The sequence below is a fragment of the Globicephala melas genome, chromosome 8, assembly GCF_963455315.2.
Source record: "Globicephala melas chromosome 8, mGloMel1.2, whole genome shotgun sequence".
NCBI classification, from domain to species: Eukaryota; Metazoa; Chordata; class Mammalia; order Artiodactyla; family Delphinidae; genus Globicephala; species Globicephala melas.
The window spans coordinates 71444931-71452143 of NC_083321.1; the positions used below are offsets into that span (position 1 = coordinate 71444931).

A 7213-nucleotide genomic window follows, 5' to 3' on the forward strand; every position below is an offset into this window, starting at 1 on the left:
TATATTCTCAATTTGAAGACCTCTCTAAAAGGGGAGAGTGGCATTTCAATATATCCTAAAGGTGTCAAGTCAACAAAAAGATCAATTTTGGTTGCAAATACCTTACAGTTATACAAATCTAATATTTTATGCAAAACTTAATAAAGTTTAAAGGAACAGATAGAAATCTGAAAAGGAGAGATGGATAAGTAAAGGAATATCAAATAGATTAGTGACAAGCATTTGTATACTCTTTTATCTCTTTATGAATGAGGAAAATAAAAATATGGTTATAAAACACGAGTCATAACAATTATGGCAGATTTATTTTTAAAACATTTAAAAAATATGATCATTTTGGGATGATTTCAAGTTGACTGAGAACAGTTGTGTGGTTTCGGTTACCACTGAAAAGAAACCAGATAGCAGAGGGAGTCTACTTTTTCACTAACAACATTTTGACGAAAGATGAGAGAGATGATTGGTATTTGGTGCCACTCTGAAATTAAGAGAATAAATGGGAGGCTCCCGCGGCCGAAGCGGCGGCCCGGCGCAGCGCAGTCTGCTTGAGCGCTCACCGCAGCGAGGAGGATTCCTCGGCCGTCCCGCCTTCCGCCGCGGTCGCGGGCCGCGCTGCTCCAGCCGGGACGCGCGCCTCTGCGCTCCTCGCAGCTTCCACTTAGCAGCTTCCACTTAGCAGCCGCTCCCCTCGCCGTCCGCACACACACCATGACGAAGAAAGAGAAGTCCTTCAACCAGAGCCTGGCAGAGTGGAAGCTCTTCATCTACAACACGACTACCGGAGAGTTCCTGGAGCTCACCGCCAAGAGCTGGGGTTTGATCTTGCTCTTCTACGTAGTTCTTTTTTTTTTTTTTCGGTATGTGGGCCTCTCACTGTTGTGGCCTCTCCCGTTGCGGAGCACAGGCTCCGGACGCACAGGCTCAGCGGCCATGGCTCACGGGCCCATCCGCTCTACGGCATGTGGGATCTTCCCGGACCGGGGCACGAACCCGTGTCCCCTGCATCGGCAGGCGGACTATCAACCACTGCGCCACCAGGGAAGCCCCACCTAGTTCTTTTATGGGTTCCTGGCTGCACTCTTTACATTCACAAAGTGGGCTATGCTTCAGGCTCTGAACGATGAGGTTCCAAAATAATCGTGACCAGATGCCTAGCCCAGGACTTACGGTTTTTCCAAAACCAGTGACGGCGTTGGATTTTTCATTCAGCGTGTCTAATCCAGAGTCCTATAGAGGGTGCATTAATGACCTTAAGAAATTTCTAAAGTCATATGGCTTAGAAGAACAGAAGAATCTCACAGATTGTCCCGATGGAGCATTTTTTTGAGCAGAAGGGTCTAGATTATACTTCATGTCGGTTTCCTCTTGTCTTACTTGAAGCACGCAGTGGTGTGGATGATCCCGAGTTTGGCTACTCCACAGAAAGCCCTTGTATTCTTGTGAAAATGAACAGAATAATTGGATTAAAGCCTCAAGGAGAACCAAGGATAGAATGTATTTTGAAGGGTGAAAACACATCAGTGCTATCAACTTATGCTTCTAATGGAACGATAGATTTAAAGTATTTTCCATATTATGGGAAAAAATTGCATGGGAGCTATCTACAGTCATTTGTTGCCGTCCAGCTCATCTTTGGTAATAGAAATAACGTAAACGAAGTAACAGTTGAGCGCAAGATTGATGGATCACGCAACCTAAAAAACCAGGATGATCGTGACAAGTTTTTAGGACGAGTTGCATTCAAAATCACCATGCGTCCATAGTAGGAGTTAGAATATCTCCACAGAGTAAACATTGTGTTGTCTGTCTTCATTTGGTATCAGCTGGACCTGCCATTCCAGAATTATGAGACCACCTTGAAGAAAGGTGGAGTGGTGCATGATACTGGGGTAGCATCATAATGTGCTTCCAGATCATAGTGTTCAGTGTCCTTCAAGTAACTGCCTGTTGCCTCTGCTGCCTTTTGAACCATGTACAGTCACAAGATAGGACTGTGAACAGCTGATTCTGAACATGTAAGATGGGGGTTTGTCCAATTTTTACGTGGTTTAATTGCCTAGCGTCTAAAGCTTAATGTGCTCTGCTATGTAAGTATTTTATAGATTTAACACTGGTTAACTGTCACATTTTGATGCCAGCAAAGTTTTAGGGGATAAAATGGTACCTGACCAACGTCAAATGACTTTATAGATGCAAGAAATGCAGTGTGTGGAGAAACTCTGTATGTGAGGAGGAAAAAGGAAAATAAAAGTGGATTTGAAAGGTTAAAAAAAAAAAAGAATAAATGGTATTAAGCAGCCAAGTATCTCTTCCATTCCCCCTTATTACACATAATGCCTTTTGTCTGTCAGTCTAACAAAGTATATGCCTTAATAGCAACCCATTGTCTGTAGACTGAGCCCAGTTCTCTGCCTTTTGCTGTTTGATCTCTACATCCTCATGTATGTAGAGAATGACAAAGAAAGACCCTGAGTGGATTTGTCTGGTACTATAAATTGACACAGGTAGTAGGAAATTGTCAGTACATATGTGAGGGGAAAAAAATATACAAATTTCATTCTTTATAAAAGACTTATTTGATAAGGTCTTGTATGAGGCACGTAAACACAAATTTTTGATGCAGAAATATATGAGGGCTCCATGGAAACTGAAAACAAAAGGCTGTATTTGGTCATACAATTTAAAACAACTATTTTCTATTTTCATTTCAGTATTTAGGACTAGCTTATTTTTATTCTGTGTATTACAGATATTTTAACAAATGAAATAAAATTGAATGCAGTGTGGAAAAATCAATTCCATGAATTAATTTTTAAGCTATATTTGTACATTCATCAGTAGAATCTCCTTTTTTCTAACCTTAAAGGGAAAAACTGTTTCACATAATAAACAATAAATGTCACTTAGATAAACATTTACCCTCTTTTAATTCTAGTACTTTGTAAGTTTCTTTAATGTGACTATGAAATTCTGTCATTTATTCATTTGTTCATTTATTCATTCATCTCAAATATTTACCTACAAATATTGACCTACTCCATAACCAAAAATTTAATCATTCTCTAATGTCTTCTTGCAGATTTGTGTGATGATAAACTTGAAATTAAATCCTTATATATTTTGTATGTTAGAAAAAAGACTTTTCTACTTTAGTCATCAGTGAGTTGATGAAGAAAGATAGTAAGATTGATGATTTTTGATGTTTTCGCATACAGACTGGTTCTTAAAACCTGAGTTATTTTGAAGTTATCATTTAAAAGTGCTTATAATATGTAAATATTTATTCATTGGTTTCTATAAACACTAGATACAAATAATCTGCTTTCTGACATATAGTCCAGATATTTATACACAATACCATGCTATATTACCTAGAGATGATTTGCTGGCTTAAAAAAGAAAAAAATACAAATACAAATACAAGCAGCAAGTTAGAGAAAAATGTTCAATAATGGTTATATTCAAAAAGTATTAAAATGTCTAAGATAGGAGTTTTGTCCTTTTTTTTAACAACTTTATTGGAGTATATTTGCGTTACAAAGTTGTGTTAGTTTCTGCTGTAAAACAAAGAGAATCAGCTATGTGTATACATATATCCCCATATCCCCTCCCTCTTGTGTCTCACTCCCACCCTCCCTATCCCACCCCTCTAGGTGGTCACAAAGCACCGAGCTGTTCTCCCTGTGCTATGCAGCTGCTTCCCACTAGCTATCTATTTTACATTTGGTAGTGTATCTATGTCCATGCTGTTCTCTCACTTCGTCCCAGCTTAGCCTTCCCTATCCCCGTGTCCTCAAGTCCATTCTCTATGTCTGCATCTTTATTCCTGTCCTGCCCCTAGGTTCCTCCGAACCATTTTGGTTTTTTTTTTTTTAGATTCCATATATATGTGTTAGCATACAGTATTTGTTTTTCTATTTCTGACTTACTTCACTCTCTAGGTCCATCCAACTCACTACAAATAACTCAAATTCGTTTCTTTTTATGGCTGAGTAATATTTCATTGTATATGTGTGCCACATATTCTTTATCCATTCATCTGTCAATGGATACTTAGGTTGCTTCGATGTCCTGGCTATAGTAAATAGATCTGCAATGAACAGTGTGGTACATGACTCCTCTGGAATTATGGTTTTCACAGGGTATATGTCCAGTAATGGGATTGCTGGGTCATATGGTAGTTCCATTTCTAGTTTTTTAAGGAACCTCCATACTGTTCTCCATAGTAGCTGTATCAATTTACATTCCCACCAACAGTGTAAGAGGGTTCCCTTTTCTCCACACCCGCTCCACCATTTATTGTTTGTAGATTTTTTGATGATGGCCATTCTGACTGGTGTGAAGTGATACCTCATTATACTTTTGATTTGCATTTCTCTAATGATTAGTGATGTTGAAAATCCTTTCATGTGTTTGTTGGCACTCTGTATATCATCTTTGGAGAAATGTCTATTTAGATCTTCTGCCCATTTTTGGATTGGGTTGTTTGTTTTTTTGTTATTCAGCTGCATGAGCTGCTTGTATATTTTGGAGATTAATCCTTTGTCAGTTGCTTTGTTTGGAAATATTTTCTCCCATTCTGAGGGTTGCATTTTCATCTTGTTTATGGTTTCCTTTGCTGTGCAACAGCTTTTAAGTTTCATTAGGTCCCATTTGTTTATTTTTGTTTTTATTTCTATTACTCTAGGAGGTGGGTCAAAAAGGATCTTACTGTGATTTATGTCATAGAATATTCTGCCTATGTTTCCCTCTAAGAGTTTTATAGTGTCTGGCCTTAATGTTTAGGTCTTTGATCCATTTTGAGTCTACTTTTGTGTATGGTGTTAGAGAGTATTCTAATTTCATTCTTTTACATGTAGCTGTCCAGTTTTCCCGCACCACTTACTGAAGAGGCTGTCTTTTCTCCACTGTATATTCTTGCCTCCTTTATCAAAGATAAGGTGACCATATGTGTGTGGGTTTATCTCTGAGCTTTCTATCCTGCTCCATTGATCTATATTACTGTTTTTGTTCCAGTACTGTTTTTGTTCCAGTACCATACTGTCTTGACTGCAGCTCTGTGGTATGGTCTGAAGTCTGTGAGCCTGATTCCTCCAGCTCCATTTTTCTTAAGATTGCTTTGGCTATTAGGGGTCTTTTGTGTTTCCATACACATTGTGAAACTTTTTGTTCTAGTTCTGTGAAAAATGCCATTGGTAGTTTGATAGGGATTACACTGAATCTGTAGATTGCTTTGTGTAGTACAGTCATTTTCACAATATTGATTCTTCCAATCCAAGATCATGGTATATCTCTCCATCTGTTTGTATCATCTTTAATTTCTTTCATCAGTGTCTTACAGTTTTCTGCATACAGGTCTTTTGTCTCCTTAGGTAGGTTTATTCCTAAGTATTTTATTCTTTTTGTTGCAATGGTAAATGGGATTATTTCCTTAATTTCTCTTTCAGATTTTTCATCATTAGTGTATAGGAATGCAAGAGATTTCTGTGCATTTATTTTGGGTTCTGTTACTTTACCACATGCATTGATTAACTCTAGTAGTTTTCTGGTAGCATCGTTAGGATTCTGTATGTATAGTATCATGTCATCTGCAAAGAGTGGGAGTTTTACTACTTCTTTTCCGATTTGGATTCCTTTTATTTCTTTTTCTTCACTGATTGCTGTGGCTAAAACTTCCAAAACTATGTTGAATAATAGTGGTGAGAGTGGGCAACCTTGTCTTGTTCCTGATCTTAGTGGAAATGGTTTCAGTTTTTCACCACTGAGAACAATGCTGGCTGTGCGTTTGTCATATATGGACTTTATTATGTTGAGGTAAGTTACTACTGTGCCTACCTTCTGGAGAGTTTTTATCATAAATGTGTGTTGAATTTTGTCAAAAGCTTTTTCTGCATCTATTGTGATTATCATATGGTTTTTATCCTTCAGTTTATTAATATGGTGTATCACATTGATTGATTTGTGTATGTTGAGGAATCTTTGCATTCCTGGGATAAACCCCACTTAATCATGGTGTATGATCCTTTTAATGTGCTGTTGGATTCTGTTTGCTAGTATTTTGTTGAGGATTTTTGCACCTATGTTCATCAGTGATATTGGCCTGTAGTTTGTGTGTGTGTGTGTGTGTGTGTGTTTTAACTAAGCATGTCTTTATTGTGAAGCTTATCTCTCATTGAATTAATTCTTCATGGGCCCAGTCAGAGGGTTTGTTTTCGTGTGTCTTTCTTCTCTTGTGTTTCCCTCCTAGAGAAGTTTCTTTATCATTTGTTGTAAAGCTGGTTGGTGCTGAATTCTCTTAGCCTTTGCTTGTTTGAAAACCTTTTGATTTCTCCATTGAATCTGAATGAGATCCTTTCTGGGTAGAGTAATCTTGGTTGCAGGTTTTGCTCTTTCATCACTTTAAGTATATCCTGCCATTCCTTTCTGGCCTGCAGAGTTTCTGCTGAAAAATCAGCTTATAACCTTATGGGGATTCCTTTATATGTTATATTTTGTTTTTCCCTTCTTGCCATTAATATTTTTTCTTTGAATTTAATTTTTGTTAGTTTGATTAATATGTGTATTGGTGTGTTTCTCCTAGGGTTTATCCTGTATGGGACTCTGTGCTTCCTGGGCTTAGGTGACTCTTTCCTTTCCCATGTTAGGGAAGTTTTCCACTATAATCCTTTTCAAATATTTTCTCAGACCCTTTCTTTTTCTCTTCTTCTTCTGGGACCCCTATAATTCAAATGTTGGTGCATTTGGTGTTGTCCCAGAGGTCTCTGAAATTGTCTTAAATTCTTTTCATTCTTTTATCTTTTCAGCTCCTCAGCAGTTATTTCCACCATTTTGTCTTCCAGCTCACTTATTCGTTCTTCTGCCTCAGTTATCCTGTTATTGATTCCTTCTAGTGTATTTTTCATTTCAGTTATTGTCTTGTTCATCTCTGTTTGTTTGTTCTTTAGTTCTTCTAGATCTTTGTTAAGCATTTCTTGTATTTTCTCAATCCATGCCTCCATTCTATTTCTGAGATTCTGGATCATCTTTATTATCTTGACTCTGAATTCTTTTTCAGGTAGATTGCCTACTTCCTCTTTATTCATTTGGTCTTGTAGGTTTTTACCTTGCTCCTTCATCTATGACATATTTTTTTGCCATCTCATGTTTTTTTTTTTCCTTTTTTTAATGAGTGGGATTGTGTTCCTGTCTTACTGGTTGTTTGGCCTGAAGCTTC

At 37.6% G+C, this 7213-nt stretch overlaps 1 pseudogene; it reads left to right on the top strand.

Moving 5' to 3' along the window:
- Window positions 1–708: 708 nt before the first annotated feature.
- On the top strand, window positions 709–1907 carry LOC115867506 (sodium/potassium-transporting ATPase subunit beta-3-like; annotated as a pseudogene).
- Window positions 1908–7213: the final 5306 nt, after the last annotated feature.